General features: G+C 46.8%; 1 long non-coding RNA gene across 5 annotated transcripts in view; it reads right to left on the reverse strand.

Annotated features, from left to right (window-relative positions):
• The window catches only part of LOC138299629 (uncharacterized), a 146,753-nt gene extending 135,055 nt beyond the window's left edge, over nucleotides 1–11,698 (reverse strand). For 4 of the 5 annotated variants that reach the window (XR_011204800.1, XR_011204797.1, XR_011204796.1 and 1 more), the window contains exons 1-2: nucleotides 11,474–11,698; nucleotides 4,530–4,709 (exon numbers count right to left, since the gene is read on the reverse strand). This is a non-coding gene — a long non-coding RNA (uncharacterized lncRNA). The remainder of the gene's footprint in view (nucleotides 1–4,529; nucleotides 4,710–11,473) is intronic. The other variant, XR_011204799.1, reaches the window with a different exon arrangement.
• Nucleotides 11,699–17,758: the final 6,060 nt, after the last annotated feature.

Raw genomic sequence — 17,758 nt, forward strand, 5'->3', positions numbered from 1 at the left:
TCATGTAGTTATATTTTTAATTAATCTCGTAATTGAATCCTATATCTGTAATCGGAGCCAAGTGGGGGTGAACTTGCCCAGTGTACTAATTATGTCATATTTTACTGTACTAATAATGTCTTGCGCAATTTTATGTTGAAGGAACGTTTTATGGTTTTAATTAACTAATAAAATAAAATATTAATTGAGGTCAAAGGTACTCAAGAACTTGGCTGCACCTAATTTGTCAATTAGCTCACCTGCCATAGGGATAGAATGAGCATCTGTCTTGTAACTGCATTGAGGCCCCTGTAATCCACACAGAACCTAATCTCAGGTTTTCCACCTTTAGAGTGAGGTTTGGTGACCAGCAACACTGGACTAGCCCAGGGGCTGTCAGAAGGCTCAATAACCCTCAGCTCTAACCCCATTCTTAACGTGGTCTGACTATCTGTAAATCTTCTTCTTGATGGGGAGGCTGTCACCACTGTCCACATCATGGGTACACCATGTTGTCTGACCAGGGTTTAAGGAAAAGAGCCCAGCAAACTGCCCTAGGACTTGCTTATAGTCAGCTTGCTGTTGGGCAGCAAAGGTGTTGGATAAAACTACACCTTCTACTCACCGTTCCTTGGGGTTGCTTGATAGAAGGTCATGGAGAATTTCACTTTCCTCCTCCTGGCCTTTATCAGTGACCATAAACATGGTCATGTCAGCTCTGTCCTGCTGCGGCTTTAAGCGGTTTACATGAAGAACCCCGTGAGGATTCCTTGGGGTGCCTAAGCAGGTGACATACCTCTTCTTTTCCAACTTTGGATAGGGCCCAGTCCACTTGTCCTGGAAGCCACAGGCTCCATCACCCACACCAGCAGTCCTTGTTGATACTCCAGCAGTGCTGACTTCTGGTCATACCAGTGCTTAAAGAGCTCCTGGCTGGCCTCCAAGTTTTTGTTTGATTTTTTCATGTACTCTGCCATGCGGGAACGCAGGCCTAGTACATAGTCCACTATGTCCTGCTTGAGATCTTTGAGAGACCTCTCCCATCCTTTCCTCACAAGACTCAATGGGTCCCTTACAGGGTGACCAAACAAAAGTTCAAAGGGGATGAACCCAACCCCCTTTTGAGGTACCTCTCTTGATGCAAACAGTAGGCAAGGTAACAGGACATCCCACCTCCTTCTGAGTTTGTCAGGAAGGCCCATAATCATGCCTTTCATAGCTTTGTTGAATCTCTCAATTAAACCACTTTTCGGGGGTGATAGGAGGCAGTGAACTTGTAGCTCACCCAACATTCTTTCCACATATCTTTTAGGTATACAGACATGAAATTAGCCCCTCTGTCTGATACTACATCTTTAGGAAACACAACCCTGGTGAAGATGCCAGCAAGGGTTCTTGGCACTGCAGGAGCAGTTGCAGTAGTGAGGGAAATTGCCTCTGGCTATCTAGTGGCATGGTGCACTACCACTAGAATAAACCTATTCCATAAACAGTTTGTGGGTCTAGTGGACCAACAATGTCAATCCCTACACTCTCAAAGGAAGTCCCAACCATAGGTAGTGGGATTAAAGGAGTCTTTGGGCATGTGCCTGTCTAGCCACTGGCCTGGCAGGTCACACAAGAGAGACAAAACTCATTCACTTCTTCAGACATCTGGGGCCCATAAAAATGGGCAAGAGACCTGCCCAGGTTTTAGTTTGTCTCAGATGTCCAGCTAGGGGGATGTCATGGGCTAAAGTGAGGACAAATTCTCTGCACCTTTGGGAGACTTCCAGTCTCCTGGCTGCCAATGGTTTGGGGTCCCTGGCCTCAGTCTATAGACGCCCATCCACCCAGTAGACCCTGTAGGTAGCACTGACATCTCCTTCGTCTTGCATTGCAGCCTGCTGCCTAAGGCCTCCAAGAGTATGGCATTCCCTTTGCCCTTGGCACAGTTCTTATCTGGAGGGACCCCCTGTATTTAGATGCTCTGCCAGGTCAGGCCAGGCTCCCTCAGTTGCAGTTCTTTCCTCAGGCACCAGGGCATCTCCCTCAGGAGACCTCATCCCCTGGTTCTGTCATCACTTAGAAGCTGCCTTAGCAGACTTCTTGCCCTTTCTCTTGCTGGGGGGCACTTGGTCCACTGTTTCAGGATCCAAGTCCCCTTTTCTTCCTTGATGTGCGGCCTGTACTTTGTGGTAACCCACATCTACTCAGAGAGACCCAACATTTCTGCATGAGCCTTTCTCTCCACTTCTACCCATGCAGCAGCCTCAAAGTCATTTCCCAACAGACACCCCATTGGAATGGCAAGAGACACAACCACCTTCTTCTGGCCAGTAACCTCTCCCTATATTAGGCTTTGCAAGGGCATTAGATGGAGTTTAGTCTCATTGCCAGCACTAGTAGCCTGATGCATGACACCAGGCAATATTTGGTTTGGGAAACCAGTCTAGCTGTCACTATAGCGACACTGGCATCTGTACCCCTCAGATTCTCTACTTCAGTGCCATTGATCTTTTGTCATTATCTATACTTCTCCATGCTTGGAGATAAGTAAGCCAGGGCTTCAATATCCACCCCACCAACAGAAACTAAAGCAGCCTTTGTGTAACCTCTGGCATCTCTAGAGTACAACTCGACTCCCTCTCCTGTGCTAGCCAATCCACCATTGGGGGACTTTTTGGAGCATACTGCATCTCCTTTACTATGACTTGTCTGATGACAAGTCATAGTAAGCCAGAAGCTTTCTTTGGGTCCCAGTTCATACCAGTATACCCTTTTCCTTTTCATTGTGAGAAGTCTCAGGCCCACTCTCCTGAGAAGTCTTTTGGAGTTAATTAGAGAACTCCATAGTTTTATCCTGCTTGTTGGTCACCTCTTTTTCCTGCTGGGAATCCTGTTAACCTTTTTCTGGTCACCCCCACTATGGGTCTTCCTGGACAACCAGGAGGTGAATCATTTGTCAGCTATCTTCCCTAGTTCTCTGTGAGCAGATAACTCAGAATCCACCAGATGCTGACACAATTTCTCCGTGGTTCAATATGTTAAAATGTGCTCTTTCATTATTAAACTGAACAGCCCATCATAAGTGCCCTCCTTATTGCCTTTGATCCAACCTTCTAGTGCTTTGACAGAACAGTCCACAAACTCCATCCAGGTCTGATTTTGACCTTTCTGTGTGTCTCTGTACTGTACCCTGTACACATTTGTAGTGAGTCCAAATCCTTCTATCAAGGTCTCCTTCATATGCTGATAGGACTCAGTTATCTCCTCATCAACGGTAAGATGTCTAGCTCTGTCCTTTACTGGGAATAAATCCCAATGTAGGGATCCCCAGAGCTGGGATGATATCTTGCAAACACTCTCAAAGGCTTCAAACCACTTATCAATATCATCTCCACCATCATACTTAGGGACAATTGCTTTGGTAATTTTAGGGTCAAAGGATTCTTCCTTCTCCCTGTTGTTTTGATTGCTGCCACAATCTTTGGGCCTAAGGCCCAACTCAGCTAGTCTCCTCTCCTCAAGTTCGAGTTCTGTCTCTGTTCCAGGGAGATTGAATCCAACTCTTCCTCTTGGAGTCCTACCACCCTACCTGTGGGGGTTCTGCTAGAGTGACTCAGTTCACTTCTCACTGGTGGGGGGGCTCTGGGGAAGGAGGAGGAGGCTTGGTCTTCACCTCTTTCCCCTTCCTGCTCTGGGACTACGGCATCTTCCTCAACCTCTACAGAATCATTCTCTGCGGAAGTGTCCTCATTCTCTTCTCTCTCCTGCTCGTAGCGGCAGAGGGCCTTCTCAATGTCCTCTTTTTTTGGCTGTAGCTCTATAGCCAATGCCTCTTACTTCGCACAAAGCTCTTAGGTCACTGATCCTAAGGGCTGGAAGAATGGACAAGTCAATACTCTGATCAGTATCCATTGTGCCTTTTAACCTAGTAGGTAAGACCTTAATAAAAATGTAGAAAAACTTCTAAAAACCTTTCCTAATTCAGTAAGACTTTTTATAAATGTCTAGTGAAATGGTGGTCCACACATAGCCCTTACAAACCAATTAGAAAGAAGAAACAAAAATTGTGCAAAAATACTTTTTGGTGCTAAAGTCAATTTAGTGGATTTCCCATGCGAAATTCACTTATGACCAAGTGGTACTGGAAAACGCAAGTTCAGGATCCCACTGCTGTAAGACCAATGTAGGAAAGGGGCGTGTTATGTGGTGTAGGGGTTAGTCCTCACCATGTGATACTCTCACAATATCCCAAAGATTGTCCTTGGAGTTACACTAATAAATCCTTAGCTCAGTCCTGGTAGTGTGGCAAAGAGCAGTCAGGCTTTATTAAACTAACATGTGTTAAGCATTTCAGAGCACCAACATTGATGATAAGTAATTGACACAACTTGAAAGAAACCCAACACCAATTTATAAAAATAGAGCTTTTTTATCTTAATTTAGACATGAAAACAAATGGAACTTAATCAGTACAACTGGAGGTCTAGAGTTTAGAAGCAAAATTAAATCACAGTAAAAATGGCATTTAAATGTTACATTGAGGTCAATGGAGAAAAACCTACTAGTCACAAAAGACCACCAGGAAGTAGAGTTACTTGGAGCCCTTGGAGGATTAAGGTTGTGCGGATCCTAGGACCAGGTCATGACAGTCAATTCAGTTTTAGCTGGCCCATGGCATCTGTGTGCAGAGTTGTCCTGGCTGCCCGTGGTGCTGAATGGGACACCTGCTGGTCCTGATTTTTCTGCTTACACGATGTTGCAACAAAAAAAAAAGATATAAAAACTCAGCAGGGGCAAGGTTGGTGATGTCAGATGCAGGCTGCACTGTGTGCCATGCTGTTGCAGTATCAAATGTGGGGTCAGTTAAAGGGCTGGCAACAAACAAGCTTTGAGAACTTCACAGGGTCTTGGGGAGTAACATAGTGGCCTGTAACTTCGGGCAGGCGAGACTACAACTTCAGACTACTTAATTCCTGTATTTAGGGGGGTTGGGGTGTGGAGGCTAGTGGGCAATGGGCGTAGTTCCTGTAGCTAAATCACCCCTTAGGTGACCACATCTGGTGGGGTGGGTGACCTTTTGCTACCCAGAACACTCTATTCTGCCATTTATGAGATGTCAGAAATGAGCATTTACTGCATAGACTGGGCTGCCCACCCTAGAGGTGTGTTCAGCCTGCTGGGGGTGGACACTACCATGCATATATTTTTTTCACCCTGTCCATGATAAAATGTGGCTGGGAACGGGGGACTGTTTCCTCCTATGGGGGACAGCACAGATGGCTTTGAGGCTCACTGCTCTGAAGTTCCTATTCACTAGCCTTACTGGGGGTGGTGGGAGGTGTGACCTCCTTCCTGCCTCAGCCTTTGTCTCTAATTCCTGGGAGTGTCCACACTACCTGGCAGGAGGTCAGAACCCTGTCTTGGTGGCATTAAGTGCAGGAAAGCGCAGGCTGACCAGCCAGAGCATAAAATAAGTTGGGGCAAACAGGTGGGTAACCTCTAAGGTTCCACCTGGTTACATGCCTGCTGTCCTTCAACACCAGATTCATTTCAGGGGAGAGAAGGCACATTGTTTGACACCAAACTTGGCATATCTAGGCAGTACTATAATGGAGGTACCAACCCTAGTCTGCCCGATTGCAAGTCCCATGTTATCCTGTGGACCAGCTACACCTATAGTGTACTTTAATGGAAAAGACACTATAGAGACATAAAAACTTGTGCTTACATGCCTGCACCTTCAATATAATGCACCCTGCCTGCTGGGCTGCAGAGGCCTTCCTGAGGGGTGTCTGACATATATGGGAGGCAGTGCATAGGACTGTGCCACTCATGGTGAGGGCACAGCTGAACGTGAGCAGTTTGCACTGCTCCTGCAGGCTGCAATGGCAGGCCTGCTGTCAGTAGTTGGTTTGGGTCACCCAGGGTGACACAAACTTGTGCTGCATCCCTAGGAACCCCTTTACCACCTATTCCCTGGGTACCCTAGGTACCATTTATTAGGGACTTATAAGGGGTTAAAGTATTTGCCAATTAGAGAATTACCTAGTCGATAAATCAGTTTTAGGAGAAAGCACGAGCACTGGGGCCTGGTTAGCGGGCTCCAGTGCTGTAACAGACTCATACACATCAGCAGTGGGAGCAAAAAGTGGGGGTGACCATACATAAAGGGGCATTTTCCTTCAGTGAGCACCCACAAACTTGTAAGATTATGAGCGTTCAGTTACCTCAAGCAGATAGATTCCCCCTCAGACTCATCCACATTGATCCTGTGAAGAGTATGAGTAAGTGCATTTGCATGGTGTGGATAGGGAGGAAGCACACCTAAGTGTAGTGGTGGTGTGGGAGAAGAAGTAGTGGAGATAAGTAGGGAATGTTACTAAATGCAATGCAGGTGTAGGTGAAGGTATTTTACTATATATCCCCATGAGAAAGGAGGCATTACAAAAGTTAAAAGTGCAAATGCAGATTTATGTCACATATGCATATTTAAATTGTCCTTCTGTTTGAAATTCAGCATACCTATATATGCACATCAACAATTTTGTATAACCTCATTCGTTGAGGGATCAAAAGAAGACAGATGTGTGATCCAAATATAAAAGTAATGTAATTGCAGGAAAATCCACCTTTTTGTGCTGATTATGTGTTAATCAGGCACAAAGGGCTCTGACAATGTGCATGGAGCCGGAGCCTGAGCAGAACGCAATAGGAAGTATGCACCAGCAAGCACACCATCAAATCTTGACTTTTAGAGGCAAGCAGATGTTTCTCGCAAAACAAGATTATGCACAAAGCAGAATATATAAAAATGAGCTCTCACATTCTACCATAAAGCATCTCCATTTGATTAGGAAAGCATTTTAAACAGATGCCCTTTTTAAAATAATGGCAACTTGTTTGATAATTGTTCCTTACTTTGAAATAGGTCAGCACATTGTTACTAATAAAGCCCAAGTTGTATTTTTCTAAGTTATACTCCTTGAAATAGTTAATAGAATAATGTTCTTCACCACAACAGAATGCATGATTGACCCTGGAGAATGACCTGGTAGGCTAAACCACACTTTGAAAATCTCTTTAGATTGAACTAGTAACAAGGTTCCTTCTGACTACTATATTTGTGTTATATTTCAGCCTAAGAACTATCTTTGGCCCTTGGTTTTGGGGTTCTTTTCAACAAACAAAACCATTATGTGAGTGCGCTGTGCCCCTACATGTTACCGCTCAGCTGCTCCAAGGACTTCTCTGCAAACCAAGGTCAAGCTTTTTAAGATCAATGTAAAATTGGTTCTCTTGTATAGAGCAGAAACTTGGAGGACAACAGTGACCACCACCAACAAAGTCCAGACCTTCATCAACACCGGTCTGAAGAAAATCCTTCAAAAATTGGCTGACCAAACACCATCAGCAACAACGACCTATAGCAGCAGGCTTTCCAACTCCCTGCTCATGAAGAAATCATGAAAAGACGGTGGGGATGGATAGGTCACACCCTTCACAAGACCATATCAAACACCACCAGGAAAGCTCTGACCTGGAAAACACCTGGTGCCAAGGCTTTGAAGCTGACTGCAAGGAGATTACACATGGAGTCAGATTGAAAGAAAAGCCCAGGGCAGTGATAGGTGGAGAGTCCTCGTTGATGGCCTAGGCCCCAGGGGGTGTAGAAGGCATAAGTAAGTAAGTTAGTGGCACACCTACGAGTTGGGGAGATTGGGGGTGGTGTTAACCTCAAAACATGAGGCAGTGCCCCTGAGATAAGATTCAAAACAACATTTCAAAATACAATCAAATGGGAAACGGCCTTTACAACATGGCCAGAGTCAGGCAGGCTGTAAGTACGCAAGCATTATCATGCTTGCCCTGAACCACGCAAATGCATGGTTGAGGCACTATGCATTTACGTGGCTCAGGCACACAGGAGGAACAGCTGGAAGAAGAACACAGCTGCCGGGTAAGTGGGGCGATTTTAATGGACTGGGTGGGGTAGGTTTTAGAGTTCAGGTGAGAGGGGGTAGTTTTCAGGACAGGGCGGGATAGTTTTAGGACAGGGTGGGGTAGGTTTTAGGGTTTAGGGCAGGAAAGGGGTCAGGGAAGTTTTTGGGACAGGGCAGGGTAGGTTTTATGGTTTAGGGCAGGGCGCAAGGACACATGTAGTTTCTAGGACACAGTGGGGTAGTTTTTAGGACACTGTAGCTTTTAAGGTTTAGGTGGGAGTGGGGTCAGGGTAGTTGTAAGGACAGGGCGAGGAAAGTTTTAGGATTTAGGATGGGAGTAGGGCGTCAGGGTAGTTTTTAGGACAGGATGGGAGAGTTTTTAGGACAGGGTAGGTTTTAGGGCAGGGGTCAGGTAATTTTTAGGACAGGGCAGGGTAGGTTTTAATGTTTAGGGTGAGGGCAGGGAATCAAGGTAGTTATTAGAGCAGGGTAGAGAGTTTTTGGGACAGGGTAGGTTTTAGGGTTTAGGGCGGGGGTCTGCGTAGTTTTTAGGACGGGACAGAGCAGGTTTTAGGGCAGGGACGGGGTTAGGGTGGTTTCTAGGACAGGGTGGGGGAATTTTTAGGGCAGGGTAGGTTTTAGGGCAGGGTGAGGGTCAGGGTAGTTTTATGGACAGGGCCGGTAGGTTTTAGCACAGGGCAGAGTAGCTTTTATGGTTTAGGGTGGGGGCAGGGTAGTTTTAGGACATGGCAAAGTTGGATTTGGACAGTGTAGGTTTGAGAGTTCAGGATAGGGAGCGGTCAGGGTAGTTTTAAGGACAGGGCTGGGTAGGTTTTAGGGTTCAGGGTGGGGGGTCAGGGTAGATTTTAGGACAGGGTGGGGGAGTTTTTAGGACAGCGTAGGTTTTAGGATGAGGGGAGGGGGTAGAGGGGTGGTTTTTAAGGACATGGCAGGGTAGGATTTAGGGTTTAAGGGGTGCGGGGTTGAGTAGTTTTTAGGACAGGGCGGGTATATTTTAGGGTTCAGGGTAAGGTGAGTGGTGGGGTAGTTTCAGGACAGGGTAGACTTTAGGGTTTAGTGCGGGTGAGGGTAGTTTTTAGGAAAGGGTGGGATAGGTTTTAGGGTTCAGGGCTGGGGTCCTGGGTCGTTTTTAGGACAGGGTGGCATAGTCTTTAGGACAGGGTAGGTTATTTGGTTTAGGGTGTGGGGTTGGGGTAGTTTTCAGGACACGACTGGGTAGCTTTTAGGATTTAAGGCAGGGGCGTGGTAGTTTTTAGGGCAGGGTAGGATTCAGGGTTTAGGCCAGAGGTGGGGGGTTGGGTAGTTTTTAGGACAGGATTGGGTAGTTTTTAGTGTTCAGGGTGGGGGCAGGAGATCGCAGTAGTTTTTAGTACAGGATGGGGAAGTTTTTAGGACAGGGTGGGGACATTTTTAGGATAGCATAGGTATTAGGGTATAGGGTGGGGTGGTTTTAAGGACAGGGCTAGGTAGGTTTTAGTGTTTAGAGCAGAGGGTGGGGGTCGGGGTAGATTTTAGGACAGGGTGGGGGTGTTTTTAGGACAGGGTAGGATTTAGGATTTAAGGCAGGGGGTCAGTGTAGTTTGTAGGACAGGGTGGGGTAGGTTTTAGGGTTTAGTGCGGGGCCAGGCAGGCGGGGTAGTTTTTAGGACAGGGTGGGTGAGTTTTTAGGACAGGGTAGGTTTTAGGGTGCAGGTGGGGGGTCCAGTAGTTTTTAGGACAGGGCGGGGTAATTTTTTGTGTTAAGGGTGGGGACAGGGGACTGGTGTTGTTTTTAGGACAGGTTGGGGGAGTTTTAGGACAGGGTAGGTTTTAGGGTTTAGGGCGGGGTCTGGGTAGTTTTTGGGACAGGGCAGGGTAGGTTTTACGGTTTAGGGTAAGGAAAAGGGGTTGGGGTAGTTTCTAGAACAGGGTGAGGCAGTTTTTAGGACAAAGTAGGTTTTAGAGCGTGGGTGAGGGTTGGGGTACTTTTTAGGACAGGGCAGATAGGTTTTAGGGTGAGAGCACAGTCGTTTTTAGGACAGGGAAGGGTTGGATTTGGACACTGTAGGATTTAGAGTGAGGAGGGGGTTAGGGTAGATTTAACGATAGGGCTGGGTAGGGTTTAGAGTGGGAGTGGGTCAGGGTAGATTTTAGGACAGGTGGGGTAGTTTTTAGGACAGGGTAGAATTTAGGGTTTAGGGTTGGGGGTCAGGGTGTCGGGTGGTTTTTGGGACAGGGTGGATGAGTTTTTAGGACAGGGTAGGATTTAGGGTGGAGTAATTTTTAGGACAGGGGAAGGTAGGTTTTAGGGCAGGGGTGGGGTCGTTTTTAGGACAGGGCAAGGTAGGATTTAGGGCTTACAGCAGGGTGGGAGGTCGAGTAGTTTTTAGGACAGAGTGGGATAGGTTTTAGGGTTCAAGCCCAAGTGGGGGGTTGGGTAGTTTTTAGGACATGGTAGGTTTTAGGGTTTAGGGTGGCGTGGGGGTTGGAGTAGTTTTTGGGACAGGGCGGGGGTAGGTTTTAGGTTCAAGGCTGGGGAGAGGGTAATTTTTAGGACAGGGTTGCATAGTTTTTAAGACAGAGTAGGTTTTATGGTTTAGGGCAGGGGTCGGGTAGTTTTGAGGACACAGCCGTGTAGGTTTTAGAACAGGGCAGGGTAGCTTTTAGGATACAGGGTGGGGACAGGTTAGTTTTCAGAGCAGAGTAGGGTTTAGGGCGTAGTGGGGGTTGGGTAGTTTTTAGGACAGGGTGGGTCGTTTTTAGGACAGGTTAAATTTTAGGGTTTAGGGCAAGGGTTGGGGTAGTTTTTAAGACAGGGTGGGGCAGTTTTTATGTTTCAGGGCAGAGGCTGGGTAGTTTTGAGGCAGGGCGGGGTAGTGTGATGGGTCCTTTTTGGGGTATGGAAGACACGGAAGTGATTACGACCTGATTGTTGTCCTGGGTTGTTTTATTGATGATGATATAACAAACGTAGATGTGAGAACATAAAAAATATATACACATATATATATATATATATACGTATATATATATATATATATAACTCTTTGTTATCTTTTCATAGTCTCTGTCTCGCTCTCTCTTTCTTCCTTCGGGAGATCTCCGTCTAGATATTTTAGGTTTCAGCAGGTGATTACTTTCATTAATCCTTTCCTTTTTTCTTCCTTTGTTTGTTTCAGGTATATCGCGTCATCGTACAGCTCCCCGAGTGATGTGACCATGCGGGAAAAGAGAATTACGGGGAAAAAATGTTAGTCAACCTGGTTCAGTTTTTTTACTGTCCCATAGAAATAGTAGGGTGGGGAGGAGTAGCCAGAACAGAGTGAGGAAAATAAAGAACTGACAGAGAGAAAGTTCAGGTTGAATGTGGGAGGACCCCGTACCATTACCGTCTTGTGCGTGAATCAATATTAAATGATATAAGTGCTCTTTTGTGCAGAACCGGTAATACAAGGATTTTCTTCTTCCATACACCCCCGTATCTGTGGCCTCTTATCTCACACACTATTCCTCCCACCTCCCCACTTCCATCAAAGACTCGGGGTGTTGGGTATATAGGCACGTACCTGCCTGAGCCACGTCCCTCCAGGTACGTGGCTGGACACTATGCTTTGTCCCGCTCCGGTCTCTCTGTTACGTTTTCCGGGCTCCTTACTCAGCATGGCATTTCCTTTTCCCCTTTCCTCCTCCTGATCTTGGCCGGCGTCCTTAACTTCTTCCGAAGTGCCCGTCCTTTCTTCCTGACCTTCCTATCTCCTTTGCGCCTTCTCCTCTCATACTCATCTCTCTGTCCCGGATATCCGGGATCGCAAAAAAGGTCCGGTCCTCTTTTCTTTCGCTGGGACCCCCGGGGTACGACAGTATTGGCCCTGTGTTACTATCCTGTGGCAGGGTTCCGGCAACCCTGTTACAGGTAGTTTTTAGAACAGGATAAGGTTTAGGGCAGGGGTTGGAGTAGTTTTTAGGACAGGGTGGGGTAGGTTTTAGGACAGGGTAGCTTTTAGGGTTTAGGGCGGGGAAGGGATAGTTTTTAGGACAGGGCAGGGTAGGATTTGGACATTGTAGGTTTTAGGGTTTAGGGTGGGGAAGGGGGTTGGGGTAATTTTGAGTACAGGGCAGGGTACGTTTTAGGGTTTGGGTAGAGGGTTGGGGTCGTTTTTAGAACAGGGTGGGGGAGTTTTTAGGACAGGGTATGTTTTTGGGTTGAGGGCGGGGGTTGGGATAGTTGTTAGGACAGGGCAGGGTGTTGTTTAGGGTTTAGGGCGGGGGCAGGAACTCAGGGTAATTTTTAGGAAAGGGTGGAGAATTTTTAGGACAGGGTAGGCTTTAGGGTTCAGGGGGGAGTCGGGGTAGTTTTTAGGACAGGTCAGGGTAGGTTTTAGGGTTTAGGATGGGTGGCAGGGGGGTGGAGTAGTTTTTAGGACAGGGTGAGGGAGCTTTTAGGGCAGAATTGGTTTTAGGGTTTAGGCTGGGGTAGGCTTTGGGGTATGTTTTAGGACAGGGCAAGTTAGGGTTTAGGGTGGGGACGGGGTAGTTTTTAGGACAGGGCATGGTAGGATTTAGGGTCTAGGGTGGGGGTCAGGTAGTTTTTAGGACAGGTCGGGGTAGGTTTGTAGGCTTCAGTGTGGGGTGAGGGGTCAAGTAGTTTTTAGGACAGGACAGGGTAGTTTTTAGGGTTTAGGTTTGGGGTCTGTGTAGGTTTTAGGACAGGAAGGGGTAGGTTTTAGGGTTCAGGGCCTAGGCAGGGGGTCGGGTTGTTTTTAGGACAGGGTGGGGACGTTTTTAGGATAGGGTAGGTTTGAGGGTTTAGGGCAGGGTGGGGGTCAGGGAAGTTTTTAGGATGTGCGTGGCAATATTTAGGGTTCAGGGCAGGGGGTCAGGGTCGTTCTTAGGACAGGGTGGGGTAGTTTTTAGAACAGGGTTGGTTTTATGGTTTAGGGTGGGGGTCGGGTAGTTTTCAGGATAGGGCGTGGAAGGTGTTAGGACAGGGCATGGATGGAGCTTTTAGGGTTTAGGACAGGGTAGTCCTTAGGGCAGGGTAGGATTTGGGTTTAGAGTGGGTTGGGGGCCAGGTAGTTTTTAGGACAGAGTGGAGTAGTTTTTAGGACAGGGTAAGTTTAGGGCAGGGTTGGGGTGTCGTTTTTCGGACAGAGCAGGGCATGTTTTAGGTTTCAGGGTGGGGTGGTGGTTGAGATAGTTTTGAGTACAGGGTAGGATAGTTTTTAGGACAGGGTTTAGGGCAGGGGTGGGGTTTGAGGTAGTTTTTAGGACAGGGCGGTGTAGGTTTTAGGACAGGGCATGGTAGCATTTAGGTTTTAGGGTGGGGCAGGGTTTGGGGTAGCTTTTAGGACAGGGTAGGGTAGGGTTAGGACAGGAGCAGGGGTTCCAGGTAGTTTTTGGGACAGGGTGAGGTAGCTTTTAGGACAGGATAGGTTTTAGGGTTTAGAGCTGGGGAGAAGGGGGTATCACACGACAACGCATGGCTGTACCACGTATACCTTTACTATTGTGATTTTACAATGAAATTTGTTGTAAAAGCATGCATGGTTAAGACGCAGTTGTTCTGAGTACATTGTTAAGCCATGCGTGGTTCTGCCATGTGTGGTTCTGTCATACAACCCAGTCAAATAAGAAAAGACTGACTCAAAAAGTGAGTTCTACAGCAGAATTGGGAAGGTTTATTCCAAAATAATTCAGATGGACACAGTACAAAAATAGTAAAGCGCAGATGCAGTAGATCTCATTTAAATGCATAGAATCGCTGCTATGAAACCTCCCAGTAATAAAAACAATGCAGAATAACAGGCAAAATCAATGATAGGCTGTCTCATATGTGCAGCAAAATAGTAGCATATCGAGCAGCATTCATAGTAGAGACCAAAACTAATCTGGTTCGCCCTCAAATTCAAAGGTTTATATAGCCAATTTCTCTATAGGAGAGTATTAGGACTGCAAATTCACTGTGATGTGAACAAAGAATTACATTTTAAACAAATTAAATTACAGGTTTTTACATATCACATTACCCTACCACCATAGCATCAACCCACTACATGAATATTGATTCAGCCCTTCTGACCTAATGTCAACAGGTTTCAGAACAAACTAGTTACAGAAACAACAGTGGACCATTGTGAATGAATGCAATACTGCATGCGCGCAGAAGGTCCTTGAAAAAGTGTTTCAGTTGGCCCAACTGTAGAAAGATTTCTTAGAGAACAGTATAATTCAGAAATCAATCTACATCTTGCTTGACTGCCTGTAGCAGAAGATACTGTGACATCCATTCAAACAAGATTGAGTCTAGGGTTAATTAAGGCCTGTAGGAAGTTGGCTCTGTATGCACTATTTCAAAGTAAGGAATAGTATGCACAGAGTCCAAGGGTTCCCCTTAGAGGTAAGATAGTTGCAAAAAGAGATAAGACTAATGCTCTATTTTGTGGTAGTGTGGTCGAGCAGTAGGCTTATCAAAGGAGTAGTGTTAAGCATTTGTTGTACATACACACAGGCAATAAATGAAGAACACACACTCAGAGACAAATCCAGCCAATAGGTTTTGTTATAGAAAAATATATTTTCTTAGTTTATTTTAAGAACCACAGGTTCAAATTCTACATGTAATATCTCATTTGAAAGGTATTGCAGGTAAGTACTTTAGGAACTTTGAATCATTACATTAGCATGTATACCTTTTACATAAAACACAATAAGCTGTTTTAAAAGTGGACACAGTGCAATTTTCACAGTTCCTGGGGGAGGTAAAGTATTGTTAGGTTTCACAGGTAAGTAAGTCACTTACAGGTTTCAAAGTCACCACACCAGCAGCTCAGGGCCGGTCAGGTGCAGAGGTCAAAGAGGTGCCCAAAACACATAGGCTTCAATGGAGAGAAGGGGGTGCCCCGGTTCCAGTCTGCCAGCAGGTAAGTACCCGCGTCTTCGGAGGGCAGACCAGGGGGGTTTTGTAGGGCACCGGGGGGCACACAAGTCAGCACAAAAAGTACACCCTCAGCAGTGCGGGGGCGGCCGGGTGCAGTGTGCAAACACGTGTCGGGTTTACAATGGTTTTCAATGAGAGATCAAGGGATCTCTTCAGCATTGCAGGCAGGCTATGGGGGGGGCTCCTCGGGGTAGCCACCACCTGGGCAAGGGAGAGGGCCCCCTGGGGGTCACTCCTGCACAGGAGTTCCGTTCCTTTAGGTGCTGGGGGCTGCGGGTGCAGGGTCTTTTCCAGCCGTCGGGAAATGGAGTTCAGGCAGTCGCGGTCAGGGGGAGCCTCGGGATTCCCTCTGCAGGTGTCGCTGTGGGGGCTCAGGGGGGACAAATTTGGTTACTCACGGTCTCGGAGTCGCCGGAGGGTCCTCCCTGTTGGTTCTCCACCAGTCGAGTCGGGGTCACCGGGTGCAGTGTTGCAAGTCTCACGCTTCTTGCGGGGAGTTGCAGGGGTCTTTAAATCTGCTCCTTGAAACAAAGTTGCAGTTCTTTTGGAGCAGTGCCGCTGTCCTCGGGAGTTTCTTGTCTTTCTTGAAGCAGGGCAGTCCTCAGAGGATTCAGAGGTCTCTGGTCCCTTGGAAAGCGTCGCTGGAGCAGGTTTCTTTGGAAGGCAGGAGACAGGCCGGTAAGTCTGGGGCCAAAGCAGTTGGTGTCTTCTGTTCTTCCTCTGCAGGGGTTTTTCAGCTCAGCAGTCCTCTTCTTCTTGTAGTTTCAGGAATCTAAATTCTTAGGTTCAGGGGAGCCCTTAAATACTAAATTTAAGGGCGTGTTTAGGTCTGGGGGGTTAGTAGCCAATGGCTACTAGCCCTGAGGGTGAGTACACCCTCTTTGTGCCTCCTCCCAAGGGGAGGGGGTCACATCCCTAATCCTATTGGGGGAATCCTCCATCTGCAAGATGGAGGATTTCTAAAAGTTAGAGTCACTTCAGCTCAGGACACCTTAGGGGCTGTCCTGACTGGTCAGTGACTCCTCCTTGTTTTTCTCATTATTTCCTCCGGCCTTGCCGCCAAAAGTGGGGGCCGTGGCCGGAGGGGGCGGGCAACTCCACTAGCTGGAGTGTCCTGCGGTGCTGGCACAAAGGGGTGAGCCTTTGAGGCTCACCGCCAGGTGTGACAACTCCTGCCTGGGGGAGGTGTTAGCATCTCCACCCAGTGCAGGCTTTGTTACTGGCCTCAGAGTGACAAAGGCACTCTCCCCATGGGGCCAGCAACATGTCTCGGTTGTGGCAGGCTGCTGGAACCAGTCAGCCTACACAGATAGTCGGTTAAGGTTTCAGGGGGCACCTCTAAGGTGCCCTCTGGGGTGTAGTTTACAATAAAATGTACACTGGCATCAGTGTGCATTTATTGTGCTGAGAAGTTTGATACCAAACTTCCCAGTTTTCAGTGTAGCCATTATGGTGCTGTGGAGTTCGTGTAAACAGACTCCCAGACCATATACTCTTATGGCTACCCTGCACTTACAATGTCTAAGGTATTGCTTAGACACTGTAGGGGCACAGTGTTCATGCACTGGGGCCCTCACCTATGGTATAGTGCACCCTGCCTTAGGGCTGTAAGGCCTACTAGAGGGGTGACTTATCTGTACCTGCATAGGCAGTGAGAGGCTGGCATGGCACCCTGAGGGGAGTGCCATGTTGACTTACTCGTTTTGTTCTCACCAGCACACACAAGCTGGCAAGCAGTGTGTCTGTGCTGAGTGAGGGGTCTCCAGGGTGGCATAAGACATGCTGCAGCCCTTAGAGACCTTCCTTGGCATCAGGGCCCTTGGTACCAGGGGTACCACTTACAAGGGACTTATCTGGATGCCAGGGGGTGCCAATTGTGGATACAAAACTACAGGTTAGGGAAAGAACACTGGTGCTGGGGCCTGGTTAGCAGGCCTCAGCACACTTTCAATTCAAAACATAGCATCAGCAAAGGCAAAAAGTCAGGGGGTAACCATGCCAAGGAGGCATTTCCTTACAAGGCCTAATTAGCCTAAGGCAGGAAAACACATAATCAAGTTATAGCAAAATCGTTTCAATAGCAGTATCCTCATGTAGGTATAAACATGTAAATTCAAGTGTAGATAAATTGCTCTGCAATTGTAATACTTAACACTTGGAATAAAACACATAAAAGCATCTTCAACTCCTAGAGATTTGCATGAAAATTAAATACTTCAAGATACACAGAAAAGTACAGGTCGTACGATATACAACCTTTAGTGAAGAGTGCGTTTTGCCCTTTGTCCGTCAATGAGACAGACGTAATGGTAGTTTTCACAATGTTCCCCAGACTAAGGTCTTTTCCTAAAACAGAGCACACGTGATTATATTTACTCAGAAGTACAAGGATTGCCCTTGTTTTGCATCCTAATATACTAAGCTTTTTTACAAGTCAGACCATAATGTTGAATAGAGGTGGATGATAAACGTTCACAATTACAAAACAGATGAAATGCGCCTTTTTTCCACAATCACCCATGGGGTGACAGTGGGGTATGAAAATGGCCCAAAACCATTATACAGAAGAATCAGAGTGGAGGGTTGATTTGAGGTGCTTTTGGCATTTGTGCAGCTCATGTAGTTCTCACTGGCAAAACGATTTCCAGGAGAACAACATATAATTGTCCAAATGGAGCAGCTTAAGCTTTGTGGTATGATAACTGGAGGCCTTTTGTCTTTTGTACAACTGTGGCGGACAAAAGCAGACCGCATCATTGAAATTGACAGTGGAACTAATTTTTTACAATTGAGTCAAAAATAACTTTGAATCATTGGGCTAACATTTTCCCAAGTGAATATTTAAATTAAGGGTTTTATTTATACCTGAACCCCTTAATCTGGAAATCTAGCTTAACCTGCACTGTGAAAACAG

Source organism: Pleurodeles waltl, chromosome 1_2, assembly GCF_031143425.1.
Source record: "Pleurodeles waltl isolate 20211129_DDA chromosome 1_2, aPleWal1.hap1.20221129, whole genome shotgun sequence".
Taxonomy (NCBI): Eukaryota; Metazoa; Chordata; class Amphibia; order Caudata; family Salamandridae; genus Pleurodeles; species Pleurodeles waltl.